At 37.2% G+C, this 23274-nt stretch overlaps 1 protein-coding gene across 13 annotated transcripts in view; it reads right to left on the reverse strand.

The window, feature by feature from the left end:
• MAGI2 (membrane associated guanylate kinase, WW and PDZ domain containing 2) overlaps positions 1–23274 on the reverse strand; it is a 1584028-nt gene that overhangs the window by 1422140 nt on the left and 138614 nt on the right. The window lies entirely within an intron of this gene.

Genomic DNA, 23274 nt, shown 5'->3' on the forward strand with positions numbered 1-23274 from the left:
CTGTACAAATCAGTGAGTCTCACTCCAAAGATAGAACTTAAAAAAATCCCAACTCACAATACAGTAGCATTACAATGCTTGCTTTTTCACACTATAAAACAGATTTTTAAAGATAAAACAGTATAGTATTTCACTTAATTATTGGTTTCCTTTCCTTGGAAAATACTTAAAATTATAATAATTTGGTACATGACTCTTTGTGAGAGAGCGAAGAAATAAAATAAATGATATGTTTATATTATTCACATATTGCCAAAGCAAAGGGAAGTAATACAAAATATTGCCAGAGAATTCCAATAATTAGTGTAATACTGAGTCCTCAAAATGCTGTTTTAAAAAAAAAAATGCTGTTTTGTCATTCAGTTTGTCTTTCTAAGCCAAAAATAAAGTGAGAATTCTATGATTACTTAGTATGGTCACTATTGATCATGAAGACAGCTGGAGGAAGCCATCCATATCATTTTGACTGCTTAATGTCCCCATTAGTAGCTGCTCATAGTCTAAGTGTCAGTTTCAATACCTACAAAATAATTATTATATTAGTTTCCTGTTCTCCCTGACAAAGCCATTTTTAGATCCCGTCAACCGAAGATTCTGGGCTCCATGGAGACATGTGTACATAAATACAAAGCATTATTTTTACTCTTTGCACATTATTGTGAAGACTGTTAAATAGAAGAGCACCACATTAAATATTAATAGCTTTTATACGTTGAAAGGCATTTTACACCTTAGTTAATAGCAATGCATCAAACTGTAAACCAAGACATAATTTCTCAGTATTTAATAGTTTTAAATTCCCATCCAATCATTCTACAGAGAGATGATTCTCTCTTTTTTTTTTTTAAGATTTATTTATTTAAAGTCAGAGTTACACAGAGAGAGTTGAGGCAGAGAGAGAGAGAGAGAGAGATAGAGAGAGAGAGACATCTTCCATCCGCTGGTTCACTCCCCAGTTGGCCGGAATGGCCGGAGCTGCGCCAATCCAAAGCCAGGAGCCAGGAGCTTCCTCCAGGTCCCCAATGTGGGTGCAGGGGCCCAAGCACTTGGGCCATCCTCTACTGCTCTCCCAGGCCATAGCAGAGAGCTGGATCAGAAGAGGAGCAGCCGGGACTAGAACTGGTGTCCATATGGATGCCGGCGCTTCAGGCCAGGTCTTCAACCCGCTGCACCACAGCGCCGGCCCCGATGATTCTCTTTTTTAAAATATCAAATTTATGCAAAGACCTAAGGCTGTTAAATTTTGGATTCATTACAAAAATAACAAAAGCTAATGAGACACTATCCTGATAGGTGAGCTTTAACAGATATGCCAAGCAGTGGAATACAGCCCAAGTGCTTGGGCCCCTGCATCCACATAGGAGACCTGGTGGAAACTCTTGGCTCTTGGCTTCAGATCAGCCCAGCTCCAGCCATTCCGGCCATTTGGGGAGTTAACTAACAGACAGAAAACCTCTCTCCTTTCTTTCCCTGTTTCTGCCTGGAACTCTGCCTCTCAAATAATAAAATAAAAATAATAAATCTTTTAAAAAATTACTGCACCTTCTTTTATCAGCCTTTGACAAAGCAAATTGAGATCTATATTTAAAGACTTTGCAATCCAGCTAAAGTTACTTAGGTATTCACAATTATTAGCGCAAAGCTTTATCAACTGTACAGATAATTTTGTATCCATCTGCATTTTATGTATTTGATGTATTATTCAGAAAAAAATTGACAGTCCCAGATACCAGCAATATTTAGCAATTTGAGCTGAAATGAAAATAACTGACCTCACACATATTACATATACCTAAAATAGGCATTTGGGGATATATAGTTACATGGAAACTATGTGTATTAACTTACTTTAAATAGATTGCTTCCTACACACAGACTCTTACATACAGATTAGTATATTGAGAACCTATTAATGGAAAGAAAGGCCAAAAGATTTGCATGAAAGTATTCATAACTATGATGTAAGTATGCTTAAGAAAACAGGAGGGTAATTATTGGCCTCATAAAGCGTGAGTAATGGAACACAATTCGGAATTCAACTTAGAACTGTCTTGTTCCACTTCTGTTTGATAAAAGCACCCTTTTCTATAGGGTTTTCTTTGGAAACTGTCCATTTAGTAATAAGTACAGGTACCATTTTGAGTACTTTATATGTGCCAAATGTTGCACTAAGCCCTTAACATACAGTGTCTCTCAGTCCTCACGTACACAATGTACACTATTTACCATTCCCAATGAAGGATCGGGTGCACAATCAGATCTACAAGGGCCAATTAATGCAAAACCAAGTCTCTCACAAACCAGTACCAGTGATTGAAAGTGTACCACATTTCAGGAGGCAGAGTCAATTCTCATTAGCAAGGTCTTCCTGAGATGGAGTTGCAATCTAGCATTCTGATTTTCATGCCATGGTGTTCTGAACTCTGGAAGTATGCAGACAATTATAATAATCCAAACTATAAATTCCAGATTCCTCATGATTCTCTTAAATGTAGAGCCATGAACAATCACCCGATTTGGGATCGTGTTTAATTAGTATATAGCACACTGGAAATACTGGTTCCTTTCTTTCAAATAACACCTGTTTAGTAGCACAATAAATTCACATTTTTAGAGGGACATAAGCCACACTGCTCATTTAATTGTGCTTGTATTCAACTACAATTCTGCACATTTTATTAAATCAAACTTATTATTTATTTATTTATTTATTTTTGACAGGCAGAGTGGACAATGAGAGAGAGAGACAGAAAGAAAGGTCTTCCTTTTGCCGTTGGTTCACCCTCCAATGGCTGCTGGCACACCGCGCTGATCCGAAGCCAGGAGCCAGGTGCTTTTCCTGGTCTCCCATGGGGTGCAGGGCCCAAGCACTTGGGCCATCCTCCACTGCACTCCCGGGTCACGGCAGAGAGCTGGCCTGGAAGAGGAGCAACCGGGACAGAATCCGGCGCCCCGACCGGGGCTAGAACCCGGAGTGCTGGCGCCGCAGGTGGAGGATTAGCCTAGTGAGCCACGGCGTCAGCCAATTCTGCACATTTTATTAAATATCAACTCTCTTTTTTTTTTTTTTTTTTTTGACAGGTAGAGAGAGAGAGAGAGAGACAGAGAGAGACAGAGAGAAAGGTCTTCCTTTTTCTGTTGGTTCACTCCCCAAGTGGTCGCTATGGCCAGCACACTGCGGCCGGCGTGCTGCGCCGACCCGAAGCCCAGAGCCAAGTGCTTCCTCCTGGTCTCCCATGTGGGTGCAGGGCCCAAGGACCTGGGCCATCCTCCACTGCACTCTCGTGCCACAGCAGAGAGCTGGACTGGAAGAGGAGCAACTGGGACAGAATCTGGTGCCCCAACCAGGACTAGAATCCGGGATGCCGCCGGCGCCGCAGGTGGAGGATTAGCCTAGTGAGTCGTGGTGACGGCCTAAATATCAACTCTTAATCAGTTCTATTTGACCTCTCATATTTTAACAGTTACTTTTGCACATAATTTTGGATTTCATATTCATCACTTTCAAATCTCTAGTGTTTGTATAAGCCATTCATTATTCCTTCAGAATCCTAACTGCATGAAGTGACTGATATAAACATGGAAACTCTGCTGATCGTATTCCCCGTTCAAATAATTCATTTGAAAAAAAATGTTGACTTAAGTGCAGGCTCACAAACAGGTCTGTTTTGTCATGATGACCCTCATCCTGTCTCACTACTGTCCACTTCCCCTCAATTTCTACCAATCTATTAATCAATTTATTTTAGATGAAATTTAGTTGTATCCTTATTTAGTACTCCTTTCCCAATATTTAAAATAAAGACACCACATGACCTTCTAAAGTTCACAGATAGTAGTACATCTATAGCATCACCTTTACCACCTGCCTATCAATCCATCATAAAGTATTTGGACTTATTCTTTTTGGTATTTTCTAACTTGTGTAACTGCTTAATAAAGATTTAGTATTTTGGTGAGAACTAAAGTCAAGCTCTGAGACCAATTATATTTAAAAAAATGTTTTGGACACTGATTTTAATGTTTGAAACCACATGGGATTTTAGTTGGAATATATGTACATGTGAACCCTCAGCAATTTATGGCTATTTCAATGGACACCAGATATTTAGTTTCTCAAGACTCAGTTTCCTTGTCTGTAAATAGCAACATCAATAGAGCATATCCTTAAAGAGTAGTCATAAAGCTTAAGTCTAATAAATTAAAGTACTTAGCACAAGATCCTGCTCAATATATTAGCAAATATTTCTTAAATAAATCTGCTGGTTCTTTCAATTCCTTAAATGGTGATTGCTGTGGACCTAGAGGACCAAACTTGTTTAACAAGGCAAGTGTGGGGCCGGCACTATGCTGCAGCACGTTAAAACTCCAGCCTGTGGTGCTGGCATCCCATATGGGCAGCGGTTTGAATCCCGGCTGCTCCACTTCCTATCTTGCTCCCTGTATGCACATGGGAAAGCAGCAGAGTATGGGCCCCTGCACCCATGGAAGATCTGGAAGAAGCTTCTGATTCCTGACTTCAGCCTGGCCAAACTCTGGTCATTGCAGCCATTTGGGGATTGAACCAGCAGTTGGAAGATCTCTACCTCTGCCTCTCCCTCTACCACTGTCTCTACCACCACCACCTCTACCGCCTCTGCCTCTGCCTCTACCTCTCTCTGTAACTCTGCCTTTCAAATAAATCTTTAAAAAAACCAAGGCAAGTGTATTCATTTTCTGTCTAGATCACCACTCTCTTCAAGCACTGTAGCCACTTATAATTTACACCTTTTATGTTTTTTATTAACTAAAATTTTCTTTTTATTGTGTTAAGTCTCCCCAGTGTGTCCTTTATAATCTAACCTCTTTTGATCTCTGTTATATCCTTTTTATGAGTACCTCCCTCCTTTCCTCTTGAATCTGAATCATTTCTTTGGAAACATCACTCATGTTTGGATGCCAGAAAGTGTCTTATTGTCCTTAGCTATTAATAATAATTATATATATATTCTAAAATTACAAAGCTTCCTTTATAATCAGTTGATTATTAATCTGACCATATCTAGTATATTTTTGGGAGGAAAATTGTAAACTTCAAGTTAATCTACATTTTCCATCAATAACATAAATATATTTACCATAAGTTACTCATCAATCAGAATGAAGCCTCCAGTATTTAGTCCTCCTTTAGTGATTCAGAATATAGAGTTGTGCTGACTCTGCAGCTACAATCTCTAGAGCCAAGGGTCTGCTTAGCTAATTATTGACTGATTGACCTTGAACAAGCTTCTTAAATGCCCTGTGCATCAGTTTCCTTATTTCTTAAATGAAAAGAGTCACTATGAATCTTAATCAAATTAATTCCTTTATTTGTAATGCGTTTAAAGTGAATGATCAATAGGTCATTGAAGAAATTAAAAAGGAACTAAAAATTTTTCTTGAAAAAAAATTAAAATGAAAACACAACTTACTAAAATCTGTGGGATACATAAAAAATATTAAAAGGGAGTTTACAGCATTAGGTGCTTACATTAAAAAAGTGAAATGCCTCAAAATAAATAATTTAATGATGTATTTTCAAGACTTAGAAAAACAAGAACAAACTGGACACCAAAGTCACAACAAGAAAATTATAGACTTATATCCTTGATTAACATAGAGGCAAAGATTCTCAACAAAATACCAGCAAACCAATTCCAAAACCACATAAAAAACCCACACACATTATAATCAAGTAGAATTTATCATGCATGGGCGGTTCAACAAGAGAAATCAATAAAGATCATAAATTACGTCAACAGAATGAACCAAACCATATGGTCATCTCAATAGATGCAGAGAAAGCATTTAATAGATTCAACACCCCTTCATGATAAAAACTCTCCACAAATTAGGTCTAGAAGAAACATACCTCAAAATTTTAAGAGCTATATATGATTAAACCAACAGCCTACATTGTATTGAATGGGGAAAAGCTTGAAAGCATTTCCTGTCTGATATGGGACAAGACAACGGTCCACTTTCACCACTTTTATTCAATATCATAATGGAAGTTTTAGAAGAGCAATTATAGAGTAGAAAGAAATAAAGGGCATCAAAATTGGAAAAGATGAAATAAAAATATCCATATTTGTAGATGACATGATGTTCTATGTGGAAAACTTAAGCACACCAACAAAAGCTGTTACAACTGATGAACGAATTCAATAAAATTGCAGGTTACAAAGTAAACATACAGAAAATAAAACAGTAGCTTTTTTATATGCTACTAATAAACTCACTAACAGAGAAATAAAAAAATTCCATTCACAATAGCCACAAAAATCAAATATTTAAGAATAAAATTAACCAAAAAATTGAAAGATCCTGACAACTAAAATTATAAATCATTGATGAAAGAGATCAGCAAGAATATAAAAAATGGAAAGATATTCCTTGATCATAGATCAGAAGAATCACTATAATTAAAATGTCTATATTACCTAAAGAAATCTACAGGTTGAATGCAATTCCTATCAAAATACCAATGACATTCTTTATAGAATTAGAAAAAACAACCCTAAAGTTCATATGGAATCACAAAAGACCCAGAACAGCTAAAGCAAACCTGAACTATAACAACAAAAAAATCAAGTTGGATATGCATCATAACACCTGACTTCAAAGGATACTAAAAAAAAAAAATAGTAATTAAAACAGCATGGTACTGGCATAAAAACTAACAGACAAATCAATGGAACAGAATATAGAGCCCTTAAATTAATCCATTTACACACAGTCAACTTGACAAAAGTGCCTAGTCCATGCATAAGAGTAAGGATAAAATCTTCAACAAACGGTGCTGGCAAAATTGGATGTATATATGTGGAGGAATGAAATTATATCTATTTATCTAACAATATATAAAAATTAACTCAATATGGATCAAAGACCTAAATTTAAGACCTGAGGCTATGAAGGTGCTGGAAAAAAATGTAAGACAATGGTGTAGGTATCAACTTCTTGAATAAGACCTTCAAAGCACAGGCAACAAAAGCAAAACTAAGCAAATGGGGTTATATCAAACTCAGAAGCTCTGACAGCAAAGGAAAAAAATCAATAGAATGAGAAGACATACAACAGAATGGGGAAAAACATTTGTGAGATAAAACATTGTGAGATACAAAGGTTTAACATCCATAATATATCAACAACTTAAAAAAACTCAACAAAACAAGCTATCCACTTAAGAAATGGGAAAATGACCTCAATATTCAGTTCTCAAAAGAAAAAATACAAATGGCCAACAAATATATGAAAAAAATGCTCCCTGGCTATCAGGGAAATGTAAATCAAAACTGCAATGAGATATCATTTCAGCCCTGCCAGAATGGCTAAAATAAAAAAAGACAGTAAGAAATGCTGATGAAGATGTGGAGAAGGGGGAACACTTATATACTCTTGGAAGGAATATGAATTACTGTAGCCACTGTGGAAAACAGTGTGGATAATTCTTCAAAAACAAGAAATAGACTTGTCTTCATCTCACTACTGAGTATATGCCAAAAAGACAAGAATACTTTGCATCAAAGAAATATCCATGCCACCATGTTTATAGCAGTGTTGTTCACAATAGCCAAAATATAGAATCAACCAAGGTGTTCTTCAACAGATGAGTGAAGAAGGAAAATGGGACACACACACACACACACACACACACACACAATGGAATATTATTAAGGTATAAAAAGGAATGAACTTCTACCACTTGCAGTAAAATGGATGTAACTAGAGGACATCATGTTGAGTTAAATAAGCTGGACACAGTAAAACAAATATAGCATGTTCTCTCATATATATGGGAGAAAAAATTAAAAAAGAAAAAAATTATTAAAAAACAAAAACAAAAAAAAGAAATTGTTGCGCATATCACTATTGTTGCAAATATAGTTTTGTCAAACTTTGATTTATACCATTGTCAAATCAATGGTTAAGAACGCTATGCTACTATAGTTTTAATATCTGTGATTACTTTAAAATTTACTGTATATGGGTGACATGATCATCCTTCCATTTGATTATCATTTGTAGCTCTTGTCTAAATTCTTGCTGAACTAAGGGTTTTTTTTTTATTTTTTTTATGCATTGAACTCTTTATTTGGTGGAACATTAAGACCTTGAATGTAATGTAAATTAAAAGTATATTATTTCAGCCGGCACCTTGGCTCACTATGCTAATCCTCTACCTGTGGCGCCAGTACCTCGGGGTTCTAGTCCCAGTCGGGGCGCCGGATTCTGTCCTGGTTGCTCCTCTTCTAGTCCAGCTCTCTGCTGTGGCCTGGGAAGGCAGTGAAGGATGGCCCAAGTGCTTGGGCCCTGCACCCGCATGGGAGACCAGGAGGAAGCACCTGGCTCCTGGCTTCGGATCAGCACAGCGCGCTGGCCATAGAGGCCATGTGAGGGGTGAACCAACAGAAGGAAGACCTTTCTCTCTGTCTCTCTCTCTCTCACTGTCTAACTCTGCCTGTCAAAAAATATATTATCTTAAAAACTAAAAAAGAAGAAAGAAGGTACAGGAAAAAGAAGAAAGGAAGGAAGGAAGGAAATAAGAAGGATAGAAGGATGGAAGGAAGGAAGGAAGAAAAGATAGAATGAATGGAGGCAAAAGAAAGGAGAAGGAAGGAAATATATTATTTGAAAAGTATCTTGAACTATATTGAATCTGTTAAACACTAAACAATTTTTTAAAAAATTAAAAATTACAGTGGTACTCAGTAGATAGCAGCTGTTACTTACTTCTCACATAAATTTAAAATAACCTGTAAGTCAGGACATAATATAGAAAGGACTTTAGTTTTTGCTCAGGTAAAGGTACTGTATCATTAAATTGATATCCCCATGAGCATTCTGACCATTGCTTGAAGGCTATAAAGACTCAATAAATAGTCCATGAAAAAGTTAATGCATATCTGAATACCTGCTTTTCATGCATCTTACTGAGATGTGTGTTCATTAGCTTTTATCAATAACATCCACTTGATCACTAATATTCCACACTTCTACTTTTATGTGAAATGATACTCCATGCCACACATGCTTCCAAGTCCATAGATTTCCATGCAGACACGTGTCATCTTGAAGTGTAATATATTCCTCTGCCCACTTTGCTTCTTTTGGATTAGTTGATTTTTGATGATGTCTATGTAGACCCAAAGAGCTTTGATCTGGAAATTTATGTAGCTTGACTGTTAAAGCACAATAGGTCATAAATAACATAAATATTGTCTTATATTTCTCTTCAATTACATATTAATAAGACTGGTGCCTACTATTACACAGTCTATATCAATAAAATGAATTTACTGAGTATATTTTTTAATTTTTCATTTCAGAATAGTTTTAAATTTATAGAACAAAAATTATGAATACAGAATTCCCATATACCCCATACCCAGCTTTCCTGTTAATATATTAGTATGAGGTACTTGTCACAATGAATAAACTGCACCAAACTTCCCATATAAACATTTCAAATTACTGTGCTGTATTTTTCACAATTAATGAACCACATCCCCAACTTCTTCTTAATTCTTTCTATCCAAAGTCCCTCTATCCTTCCCGGCCTTTATATTCAATATTTTGAGTTCAGATTAAGTTCTTTAGCTCCCACAAAAGAGGGAGAGCATGAGGCATTTTGTTTCTATGTCTGGCTTTTTTCACTTAACAGGATGTTTCCAGATATATCCAATTTGCTGCAAATGGCAGGATTTCATTTTTTGTTGGTGAATAGCATTCCATTGTGCATATAGTCCCCATTTTATTTATCCATTCATCTGATTAGTGTATTTGTTTTGTATGCCAAGTTTTGGATTCTAGTATTCTCTCAAACACCCACATCTCTTCCAAACAAATGCTAATTTTAGAAGTTTAAATAGGCACTTATAAAATAAGTGTAATTTTATTCTTTTTAAAAGCACTTAATTTCATTATCAACATTACCCACATTTTTAGTTCCCCATAATCACCAGCCCCATTCCCAAGTATAGGAAGCACCACATAATGGGAACTGTTTAGTCTGAGTTCAGTGACTGCACCACTTGCAAGGGTGGATTATTTAGAACTTGACGTCTGAAGGTAAGTGACTGGTTGAGCCTTCGTTACAAGCTCAGCTGAATCTGGGATAATAATTCTGCTCTTCCTATCTCTACAGAAATGAAGAAAGTCATTTTATTCTAACAAATGGTATTGACCTTCCAGTTTGGAAAACTGAGATTAAACTTGGAATTTAAATGTGAAATTGTTTAGTCAAAGAAAAGCGCATTGAGCATCATGGCATGTATGTACAGATTATTAAGTAGTGCTTACTATTTCCCTGAGTTCATAAACCAGAGTCTTAACATGATATTCAAATCCATTTAAATTACTGATGCAGGCATAAAGAGGATTTTAATGAGTGTTTAATTAATTTGTTAAGTAGGGTCATTTTCAAAACATTTACATTTGATATAAACAACAATGAAATAAAAACACACAGTTGTCAGTTAATGGAAAATAACACTAACAATTCAAGAGGAAAATTGCATCAGGTCAGTATGTTCTAAGAATTTTACAAGTAATCAACTTGAATTAATTACTCTTCAGTAGCAATTGATAATTCTTCTTCCTTTGAGGGATAAAAATTTGCTTCCAGGACAAATACAGTAACTCAGAGTTAAATGATAAGAGACTATGAATGAATAATGAAATAGATTTGCAATCCAATTATCTACCATCTATACATTCATTTCATCCACACATACATCTGGTAAGCACTTTTGAGACACAGACGTGACCTTGGACTGAAAAAAAGGGCATGGTATTAGGAAACGTGGATTCACATTCTCGTTCTGCTTCTTTACTTCTTAGGTAAAATTATTGTTCCATTTCCTTATCCATAAAACAGGATTAATGTTATCAACCTCACTGGGGTATGAATATTACATAAGATAATGGATATCCAAATGTCTATTACAATATTTATATTTATTGATAATGTCAGTGGACATGGTTAAGAATCACAAAATAGGGAAATGGTTATTTCAGTTCCCAATAGGTTGGAAATATTATTTTATATTTTAATTATATTTATTTTAGGATTATTTTCATATATTGTCTCTTAATGTTTTTCATAGATAATGTTTTTAAATGTAAATTATATTGTGGACCAATGCTACACTAATTTACAGCAGAACTGGCATTATGCAATTTTTTTGTATTGCCTCAAACATTCAGTTCAGTCAGGTGTACTAAGATACTCAACAAATACTCTAAGTATATAAGAACAATGTAAAAATCAACTAAAATAAAATAAATTAAGAATAGGGTACAAAATTTAATATTTTCTTAAAGGTATATTTATTTATTTTGAAAGTCAGAATTAAAGAAAGAGAGGGAGAGACAGAGAGAGGGAGATCTTCCATCTGCTTGTTCATTCACCAGAAGGCTGCAATGGTCAGTACAGGGCCAGGCTGAAGCCAGGAGCCAGAAGCTTTATCCAGGTCTCCTACGTAGGTGGCAAAGGCCCAAACACTTGGGCTGTTTGAAGGGAGCTGTATAGGAAGCAATCAGCCAGGACAAAAACCAGTGGCCACATGGGATGCCCGTGTCAGTGTCACAGGCAGCAGCTTTACACATTATGCCACAACGCCAGTCTCTGCTATCATAAAAATTGTAAAACAAAGGAAGGAAGGAAGGAAGGGGGCTAGGGGGGCAAGGAGGGAAATGTCATTAAATTCTTAGAACTGTATCTAGGAACTACATGAAGTCAGTCCTCTTTATAATGAATGAATGATGAATTAATCTGTGCCTCTGGCCATACTGCTCCTGATATTTTGGAGAATTTAGTTGAGAATCTTCAATATAAGACAGAACAAACTGACCAACCCATGATGTTTCCCATCAAAGATTTGTAATTGAGGGTCAGCGCTGTGGTGTAGCAGTGCTGGCATCCCATATGGGCACTGGTTTGAGTCCCGGCTGCTCCATTTCTAATCCAGCTCTCTGCTATGGCCTGGGAAAGCAGCAGAAGATGGCCCAAGTCCTTGGGCCCCTGCATCCACATGGGAGACCTGGAAGAAGTTCCTGGCTCCTGGCTTCAGATTGGCCCACCTTTGTTGGTTGCGGCCGACTGGGGAGTGAACCAGCTGATGGAAGATCTCTTTCTCTCACTCTGCCTCTCCTCTCTCTGTGCAACTTGACTTTCAAATAAATAAACAAATCCTTAAAAAAAAATCTGTAATTGGGAAGCTTTAACAATGCCATGGTCTATCCTCAGATTGAGTAAATTCTAGTAGCCTGTCCCTCTTCATAAGATCATTCTTGAAAGTATAATTGTATTATACATTTATGACATATACAATTACAAACAATTTTCATGGATTATTTTAAGAATATTCAAATGTGGTCCAAAAGGAATGTTTTCAAAATATTACGCAAAAGTCTATAAACTAGCATTCATGTTGCAATTTCAGAAACAATTGGTTTTTGGTTTCCATTCATTAGTAATGGACTGATGAATCACCATTTTAAAAGGACAACATAAATATAAATGTACATTGTGGAGGTCACATTTAATTTGGAGGAAGTTACTCTGTGAAACATGCCCACATCCTGAAGATCTCTCGAAGCTGACAACATGAATCACTTTCTGTCCATACAAATGGAAAGATATACAATCATTAGCATAGTTTATTTTCAGCAGAGAAAAGTTTTGGAGTTGCGGTTTCAAGCTTCATTTTGCTGCTCTGCATAGTGCTGAGTGAACATTAGTAACTGAGTGAACATTAGTAACTATGGCTCATGTATACAAAATGGAAAATAATTCTTATTGTGATATCAATGGCATTTTGGATACAGCAAGAAAACTCCCAGTGTTGAGAATAAAAAAAGTCCTTTGAAAATGTACAATATAGATCATGAAGCCATGGAAGAAATTATAAATTATATGTGATAATATAAAACTGCAAGGCTTTGGTACAATAACCAAAAAACTTAACATCAGAAAAATAGTTTTAAAAAAAAGTAAGCTAAGGGAGAATCCAAAATAACTACTAAGATAATTTTACTATCCTAAAAACATAGCCACATGGAAAGGATGGGTAAATCTTTGTGACAAATTTTAACCTAGAATTATATGATATACAAATTACATAATATACAAGTTATATATACAAATACATTTAAAGTGAAGAATTAGATAAAATACTATTTTGAAAGGAAATAACACTTTATGTCTGTTAAGCAAATAAAGAAAAAATTAGTTAAAAGCTATTGGGGATTTTAGTAACCAGGTTCATTAGTCTCACATATAAATTAAAAGTTCAATATTTTAAAATCAGTCTATACAGGAGTATGTCTCAGCCTGTATTTCTTTAACACTCAGCACTTTATCTTCTGTAACACTGTAGTTAAGTACAATCACTTCATGTAATGCCTGTCTTCCAAACTGAAAATAGCTCTTATTTGGAACCATATCACATTCTTTTAGCACATCGCAGAGTAGATATTGAAATATATTATGATTAAATGGATGAGTTTCCATGCCATCTGACCAATATCCCTATTCTTGGGAGATAAACTCAATAATTGAGAACAGCAAACTCTATCATCATAACAACAGCTAATACTGTATTGGTTTGCATAGATTACTTCACTTAATTCTCAGGACAGCTCTATTAGGAAGGCAGTATTTTATATCTATTTAGAACAGGGGAGGGAACATATGGCCCGTGGGTCAATAAAGTCCTGCAAAATCATTTGGTCTGGCCCTGTCAAAGCAACTACAAGCAGGACTCGAAATTCAATAAATCCATAGCAGGATAATTTTTAAGTTGAAAATTTTTTATGGCCTGCAAATAATGTTATCACTATCCAAATGTCCCTTGGCAGAAAAAAGGTTCCCCATGCCTGGTGGAATATAGGCAGACAGTGGCTTGGAGAAGGTAAGCAATGCCTCTATAGTCACACAGCCATTAAAAGACATTGCCAGGATTTGAGGTTTAATCTCCTCAACTTCAAAGCCCAACTTCTTAAACACTAGTATATTGTGCAGTGCTATAAAATGTTTATGGTAGAGTCATTTTTAAAAATAAAATCTGGACTCACTAAAATAATAGTATAGGATTAATTAAATATTGTTATGAATTATATAGTTTAAAATATGACCAACTTGAAAATAAAACAACTTATGTACCAGAAGGAAAAAAGAGCTTTTCAATAATTCATTTACAAGGTACATATTCACAAAATCCGAAGAATGAATAAAATTTAAAGAGTGTTTTCAGAGGAAAGAGTAATGGTATTTTTTAAATGCTAACAGTGGTTTTTAACAATAAAATCTGAATATCTGCCTTTTTCTTTTGAGCTTCCACTTATGAGACCATGCACTCTTTTTCTTTCTGTATCTGGCTTATCTTATTTACTATAACGACTTCCAGGTCCATCCACCCTGTGATAAATGGTAGGATCTCCATTTTTAAAAAGGCTGAATAATGACACATAGAGAATGAAACGTGGTCATGTGGGCAGCTGAAGGGGAGGAGGAGGGAAGCAGGTCAAAGTAGCAGATATGTAGAATGAACAAGTCTAGAGATCTAATGAACAGCATGAAAGCCACAGTTAATAAAATGGCATTATACTAGACATTTTTGTTAAATACGCGATTTTAGCTACTCGTATCACAAACAAATTAACTCCATGAGATACTCCACATGTTCATGGATAGTCATCTGTCAAGCATTTTACTACGTGTAGCTCACAATATTATGTTGCAGACTTTAAATATGCACAAAACTATTTTTTTTTTGACAGGCAGAGTGGACAGTGAGAGAGAGAGAGAGAGAGAGAGAGAGAGAGAGAAAGGTCTTCCTTCTCCGTTGGTTCACCCCCCAGTGGCCGCTGCGGCCGGCGTACCGTGGCTGGTGCACTGCGCTGATCCGAGGCCAGGAGCCAGGTGCTTATCCTGGTCTCCCATGCGGGTGCAGGCCCAAGGACTTGGGCCATCCTCCACTGCACTCCTGGGCCATAGCAGAGAGCTGGACAGGAAGAGGAGCATCCGGGACAGAATCCAGCACCCCAACCGGAACTAGAACCCGGTGTGCTGGTGCCGTAGGCAGAGGATTAGTCTATTGAGCCACGGCGCCGGCCAAAACTATCTATTAAAAATAACTAAATCTGAAACTGAAATCCACAGAATTTAAATCCTTACTTTCTAAGTATCAAAAGTTCACTTTGTTCAGAGACTTTGCACTTATAGTTTTCAAGAGATCTTTTTTGCCTTAAATATGTGTGAAATTGAGGGCATTTTATATTGTACATTTCACTGTGAAGTTCATTGTGAATTCCAAAGAAGTGCAGTAACAAATTGAAGCATATGAGACTGCTGCATAGGCCCACGGGCACAGAATACTACATTAAATATTTTGTGCACATTCCTGTATATATCCAGTTTCACTTCACATGAAAATAAAGAAAATTGTGAAGAGAAAGAACCACACAAACCAGCTGGCACAGAAAGAGATGAACCCAGGTTTGAATGAAGTAATCTGAGGTGTTAGGTCAAACTTGAGATCAAGATGGTATCAGTCCTTTTTGGGACAAAGGTTATGGCTTTAATCTGTAAATCTTGACATGAAATCACTCTTGAAAAAGTACCATAGTGGATATCTGTTGGGCAAAAGCATTCTCTAAATTGTACCACAATGTCCACTGAGATAACCATGTGTGACAACACTCATTCATAAAGCACAGTCTGATCTCAGGCTAAAAGACAGCATATGAGGCTCTGACTTGTCTATCAGCCGGATGAGTAACTAAAAGCTTAATCATGGTGTGTGTGTGTGCCAACTATTCAGCTATCCCATGCGAGCTGCTTAGCATCCCCAACCACACTGAGTTGCATACAAACGAGTGGTTAGTGACCCAGGAACATCATCCTCCCCATTTTTAGGACAAGTGATCACTGAGCTGCAATGAAGGTAAAATATACAGGCTGGGCATGTGGTAAATCTTAGAATGTCAGTCATTTTAAAATAGAAAAAAAAGAACCTTTGGATATATAATGATTAATGACTCCTTTTTGGCAACCAACTGCTGTGACTCAAATATTTCATTTTCCCGGGCAGTGGGACTATGGGTGGGGCTATTTATTGTTGTTCTTCTACACATGGTTTGGAGAAGCAGGAGCCCAGCTCTGATGTTGCAGTTGCTCCTGCTTTCTCTAGTGCAGTGTGTGCTTTAAAAACAAACTGACTTCTTTTTTTAAACCAGAATCCAGCTGTTTCTGGTGTGCATGGTCTATGGACCAGATTTTGCAACCAGCCACTCCTACACTTCAGACAGAAATGAAAGAGACAGCTTAGAGGGGCTTTCAATGCTGTTTTATCAGCCTGCCTTCTTTCAGAGCACCTGGTTCTGATCAACAAGAGGAACAGTGGAAACAAGAGGAACAGTCATAGCCTAAAGAACTTTTTAAGCCGGAGACACTAACTCAGAGTCCACAAACCTGAGGTCTCCCTGGATGATCTACAGGGGCTCCGTGAATCCCACACAGTTACAGAGCGTCCTTGAGTTTCAATGCTTAGACATCATTTTTCAGCTTTACAGAGGTGTTATGTTTTCTGTAGGAACTGCACACTTTTGAATTTTTTCTTTCCTCAGGTATGGTACTCTCTTATACTGGGCAGTGCCAGTGAGCTCAAAGCCAGCCACACCATGACAAGGGTATACAACTGACACTTTACAGTGTTCTGAGTTTCTAAATTAGGATGCTCAGGAGATTAGGTGTATTATATGTATTTTCAACTTACATGTGTTAATCAGGACATACTCCCATTGCAAGTTGAGCAGCACCTGTGTAGGTGACATATGACATGTACAATTTCCTTGAGGAAACACATACTGCTTTAATCAGATTCTTGAAAGTGTTTGGGACCCTAAAAATATGTCATATCCCATAAAGTACTTTGTAACATCTTTTCGCTCTCATGAGCCAAAGAGTTAGGAGTTTTGCACACCAATGTAAATGATAAGACAGCTTTATAGGTGCTCCTTTAAAAGACTTACTTCCTGGAAAGGGTTAGTGCTTTCTTGACTCTTCAGCACTCACAACCAAGCAAAGCAAAAAACATTCTGATTCTGATTCTATATCCATAGAAATGTGTGTTGCGTACCAAAAGCCAGCAGGCATTGAATTGTTGATTATTTTCATTAGGTTCATAGTCTCAACTTAACCATGATTTCGTGCACTACACTGCATTTTCCACAAAATCAAGTACAAGAAAGAACATGGATATTTATTTTATAGTTATATTTTGCTATAAATTATTTTAATAGTATCTTCTAGGGAGAAACATACATTCATTATTTTTCTCTTTTGTTTCATTTTACTATTTTTAATATTTTATTTCAGAATAGGTTTTTAAACATACAAAACAAAAATTTCAGGTAATAATACCAAGAGGTCCCATATGCCCATCACCCCATTTCTCTTATTATCTCATATTATCTTGTCACAATTAATGAACCACACCCAATTGAGCCTATTTTTAAATCCAAACTCCTTGTAATCCTCTCTCCCGTCAGTCTCTGTTAATCAGTATTCTGTGTTCTGTACCCCATTACATTTTTAAAGATTACTCAATTTTTAGTTGGACATTTTTAAATACCCATATTATCATCCCAAAACTTTTGGTCTGACCACTGCAATCTGACAATTTCACATGATTTTTTTAAAAAAGTAATAGGGAGTAGACTTTTAGCCTGGTATTTAAGATGCCTGCATCTCACATTAGAGTGCTTAGGTTTGATTCCCAGCTATGGCTTTTGCAAATGCAAACTCTAGGAGGCAACAGTGTTGGCTCAATAACTGGGTTCCTGCTACCCATGTGGGAGATTCAAATTGTATTTCTGAACCCTGTCTGAACTCAGTCCCAGCCACTGCAGGCATTTGAGAAGTGAACCAGCTCTGTTTGTCTCTTTGTTTCTCAAATAAATAAATAAATAAATAACAACTTTTTTATTTATTATTTTTTATTTGACAGGCACAGTTAGTGAGAGAGAGACACAGAGAGAAAGGTCTTCCTTCCGTTGGTACACTCCCCAAATGGCCACTACGGCTGGTGCTGTGATGATCTGAAGCCAGGAGCCAGGTGTTTCTTCCTGGTCTTCCACGCAGGTGCAGGGCCCAAGCACTTGGGCCATCCTCCACTGCCTTCCCAGGCCACAGCACAGAGCTGGACTGGAAGAGGAGCAACCAGGACTAGAACCCAGCGCCAATATATAGGATGCTGGTGCTACAGGCGGAGGATTAACCAAGTGAGCCACGGTGCAGGCCCATAAATACAACTTTTTTTTTTTTTTTTTTTTTTTTAACAGGCAGAGCGGACAGTGAGAGAGAGACAGAGAGAAAAGTCTTCCTTTGCCATTGGTTCACCCTCCAATGGCCACCGAGGCTGGCTGCGGCCGGCGCACAGCGCTGATCTGAATGTAGGAGCCAGGTGCTTCTCCTGGTCTCCCATGGAGTGCGGGGCCAAGCACTTGGGCCATCCTCCACTGCACTCCCGGGCCACAGCAGAGAGCTGGCCTGGAAGAGGGGCAACCGGGACAGAATCTGGCTCCCTGACCAGGACTAGAACGAACCCGATGTGCCAGGCCACAAAGCGGAGGCTTAGCCTATTGAGCCACGGCACCGGCACAACTTTTAAAATAACATTTACTTACCATCTTATAATGTGGAGGTGTAAAAATCCCATGTTATAATTTTATTATTTATCAGTATTCAGTGACATCCTTTGACTCCACTTTGTTAAAATGAGGTAATTAGTAAATATCGTAACTATGGTATTCCACATATGGTAACTGCAGTTTAGCTTTCGGAGAAACTGCCAACATTCCCCCACCCACTTCGCATTTCAAATTTTATTTCTATCTTTCTAAATTGCCACGACATAAAATTTATGTTGTATGTTCATCTAACCCATATATTTGTTTTAGTATTATTTCTGTTATATGTATTACGGGCTTACTTCAGTCCTTTGGCTATCACCTTCCCTGCCTTCCTTTGACTTGTGGAAACTCTGTCTTTGGTAGGTGAGCAGCATTTCTTGATTGGTGGCATATCCAATATTCTTTGTAGCCTTTACTTAATAAACATCTTGGTTGGGCTAAGATTCTTTGATCACATTTTCCTTCTTGAGTATTTCAGAAGTCTTGTACTATTGACCTAAAGCTTGCCTGTTCATTTTTCCCTTCCTATAAATAATGTCTTTTTCTGCCTGGCTGGTTTACATTTATTTTTAATTGACAAATAATAATTGTGTGTATATGCCATACAATATGATGCTTTGATGTATGTATTATTACAGAAAGATTCTATCAAGCTAATTAGTATAAACTATCACCTAATTTATCTTTTTTTTTGGTGGTGAGAACTTAACAAGTCCATTATTTTTTTGAAATATACATTATTAACTGTTGTTACCAACTAAAATTTATTCTGCAGTCTAACTTAAACTTTGTACCATGTGATCAACATTTCTCCTTGTCCCATCCCCTCTACTCCCAGACTACTTTCTGTGTCATTCATTAAAAGCTAACAGTAGTAGTTAAGATGCTTTTTCCCAAGCTGGAGTGGCTGGATTTGATTCCCAGCTCCAGATCCTGACTCATTTCCTGTCAATGCATCAATGCAGAACCTGGGAGGCAGTGGTGATGGCCTAAGTAACTGAGTTCCTGCACTTACATGGGAGACAGGGATTGTGTTTCTGCATCTAGGATCTGGCCCCAGTTGTCGAGGGCATTAGAGCAGTGACCAAGAGATAGCAGCTCCTTCCCACCTTCCCTTCCTTCCTTCCTTCCTCCCTCCCTCCCTCCCTCCCTCCCTCTATCATCTCTTTTCTTTTTCTTTCTTTCCCTCAGTCCCTCCTTCCCTCTCCCTCCCTCCCTCCCTCCTTCCCTCCCTCCTTCCCTCCCTCCCTCTCTCTCTTTCTCTTTCTCTTCTCTTCTCTTCTCTTCTCTTCTCTTCTCTTCTCTTCTCTTCTCTTCTCTTCTCTTCTCTTCTCTCTCTTCTCTTTCTTTCTCCCCCTCCTCTTCCCTCCCTCTCTCCGCCCTCTCTCCCTTCCTTCCTTCCTATCTTCCTTCCTTCCTTCCTTCCTTCCTTCCTTCCTTCATTTCTCTCACTCTCTCTCTAACAAAAAATAACAAAAAGAAACTCAGACACTTGGATACTACCCCAGATCCACTGCATTCAAAAAGGACAGTTAATAAATTCACTAGGCTATATCTTTAGTACATATGTCTTGAGCACATGTAGCAGGTGGACATATCTAAGTGTTGAAAGTTTGAGGTCGGTTTTCACTGGTATATATATATATATATATATATATATAAAATATATTTGTATATTCTTTTCAGTATGCAACTTTTTTCTCAAATTATATTCTCAAATATTTTCTGTTACATTGTTGGTTTCCTTCTTCAGAGAGTTCAATTATACATATATGGGTTATGCTTTGCCTGATTTATACATCTATCCTTTTCTCCCTAGTCCTTTTTGCATTATATTTCTATTTTACTTGCTTGCATCATCTTATTTATCCTACCTTTGTCTTTGCTTTGTTCTCTATTTTCATATCTGATCCTTACAATTATTTTGTATTTCCGTGATGGCCTTGGTTTGTTTCTTCCACTTCACCGAATTCTGCCAACTGACATTCCATTTCCTCCCATGGTCTCATTATTAATTTCAGGAGTTTTTGCATTTATGATTCATGGTCTTCCTTCACAAAAATAAGAGATTTATTAACATTTTTTAAATTTTTAAAAATTTTTTTTTGACAGGCAGAGTGCAGAGTGAGAGACAGAGACCGTTGGTTCACCCTCCAATGGCCGCTGAGGCCAGCACGCTGTGGGTGGCACACTGCACTGATCTGAAGCCAGGAGCCAGTGCTTCTCCTGGTCTCCCATGTGGGTGCAGGGCCCAAGGACTTGGGCCATCCTCCACTGCACTCTCGGGCCAGCAAAGAGCTGGACTGAAAGAGGAGCAACTGGGACAGAATCTGGCGCCCCGACCGGGACTAGAACCTGGTGTGCTGGCGCTGCAAGGCAGAGGATTAGCCTATTGAGCCGTGGCGCCAGCTGAGATTTATTAACATTTTAAATGCATAGTAAAACTTCAGCCACAACTTTCCTATCTACTCTGTACCAAGGTTTTTCTTGACAATACTCATTTGTTCACAAGTTTATTGTTCATTTTACATTTAATCCAATAGTGTTTTTATATCCATTGTCTGTTATTTATTTTTATATTATTTATCTGTTGAGAGCTGATTTTCCCTAGGCAAGCTATTGTACATCGAGTTCCTACGTAAGTGTGTATATAACGAGAGAAGGTAGTCTACAGCTGATCTCAGAATTTAAGCAGGGTCAGGCCTAGTTAGTACTTGGATGAGAAAGAAGGTAGAGGGATGTGTGAATGTGTGAATGCATACATGTATGAATGTGCAGCAGTATCTTTCAGCTTTCATAACTCAATAGCTCCTGCCATTTATTTTTAAACTCTGATTCAGGACTGTAGCCTCTGGATGGCCATTTGTCGTAAGATCCCAAAGAAGGGAGTAGTACCAGTCCTGGATCTCAAAGATTCCTTTAGCCATGTTGTAGATACAGAAACTCTTACGTCAGTTTATTCTTGGAAAATGAGAACATACTGAATTAGGGAAGGCTAAACAGCATGAATTCAAAAGTATTATAAACATGATTGCAAACTATATCCAATGAACCAGATCATTTTTCTGCATCTGACAACATAGGATTCTAGTGGAAAGATCCTTAAACCTGAAGACACAGAGAAGGTACATAGTCCTTATATTGTAAAATTAGGGCAAGTAATGCCAAAAATGCATATAGAATAAGTGACAATTATTGTCATTTTCCTATTGGAAATGAATATCCAACGGGAAACAAATTCTTTAATTATAAATAGACTTGAATTTAACGCTGGTTTTACGCATAGGATTATGAAAAATTCGTGTACTTCTATGAGCCTCTGTTTAGAAAACTGTTGTTGGCAGAGTGTTTAATTCATAGACAAAATTTAATAAATGTCAGTTTCATTCATGTTATACATTGACATGAGTACAAATAATTTTTTTGCACTTTAAACACACACACACACACACACACACACACACAACTCCTAAGAGGTGATACCTCTTGGATTGAGTATCTGTTGAACAAATGGAAGCACACAAGGAAAGAACCATTTGGTTAATTACTGAGAGCTAACTCCTTGGTACTGATGTAAGTAAGGCCTCAACAACAACAGAAAAGGAGGTGACATTTTCCTGTAAATGGTAAATATATCTATTTTAAAGAGCTGATAGGACATAAAAATTAACATCATTGGTTAAGGAGACAGTGTTTATTACCTGTAATGGCAAGGAGAGCCTAATTCATGAGGAACATGAAGCTGTGGTTAAACCTGGAATGGCTAAGAATAAACCATATAATTTCAACTGGTTAAAATTTCAAAAAGTTGAACTCTTATGGTGAATTTTCAATGGGTTGAACTGATGTGGATTTTCAAAGCCTGCCTTCATTTATTTTTTATTTCCTAATTTTAGACAAGCTGACAGGAATCCAACACCATTTGGATGCGAGACAGAAAACCGGATACATTTTCACAACCATCATCATGATATCTTGGCCCTGGGAGCCACAGTTACACTCCTCAGCTTCAGTTCCATTTGTTTCCACTACCTGGTTAGTGAATTAGTTTTCTTGGACTTGTCTGCATCCCTAAGAAGCACTCCTGGTGCAGTAGAGATGGATTGCCAGTTGGAACTTCACACAGACAACATACCTACCTATGATATCCCTCCCTCTTTTATTTCCAGTACCATACTCACATTTAATGATACATTTATAAATATTGCAAGGAAATTTCAGATCTTCTAGTTCAACTTTTAAAAAAATTAATCTTTAGAAAGTAAAGGTCTTAGACCTTATTTTTCATTCTCTGCAAGAATAACTCCCTTGTGTCAATAGGAAGTATTATATCTTGAGCACCATGAAATCCTCAATAAAAATAAATGTCTGTTGAAACAAAATGTGTCTTTTACAAAATTGTAGTTGAAGACATGGTCTATTATATGTCCTATATTCTTTACAAAAGAACTACCAAAATGAATTTTATCTCTAAGTCAATGCCAGGACAGTTTTTTTTTTTTTCTCTACAGATTGACTTAGATGGTTTTTTTCTTCTACGACACAATGAAAAAA

Source organism: Oryctolagus cuniculus, chromosome 3, assembly GCF_964237555.1.
Source record: "Oryctolagus cuniculus chromosome 3, mOryCun1.1, whole genome shotgun sequence".
Lineage (NCBI taxonomy): Eukaryota > Metazoa > Chordata > Mammalia > Lagomorpha > Leporidae > Oryctolagus > Oryctolagus cuniculus.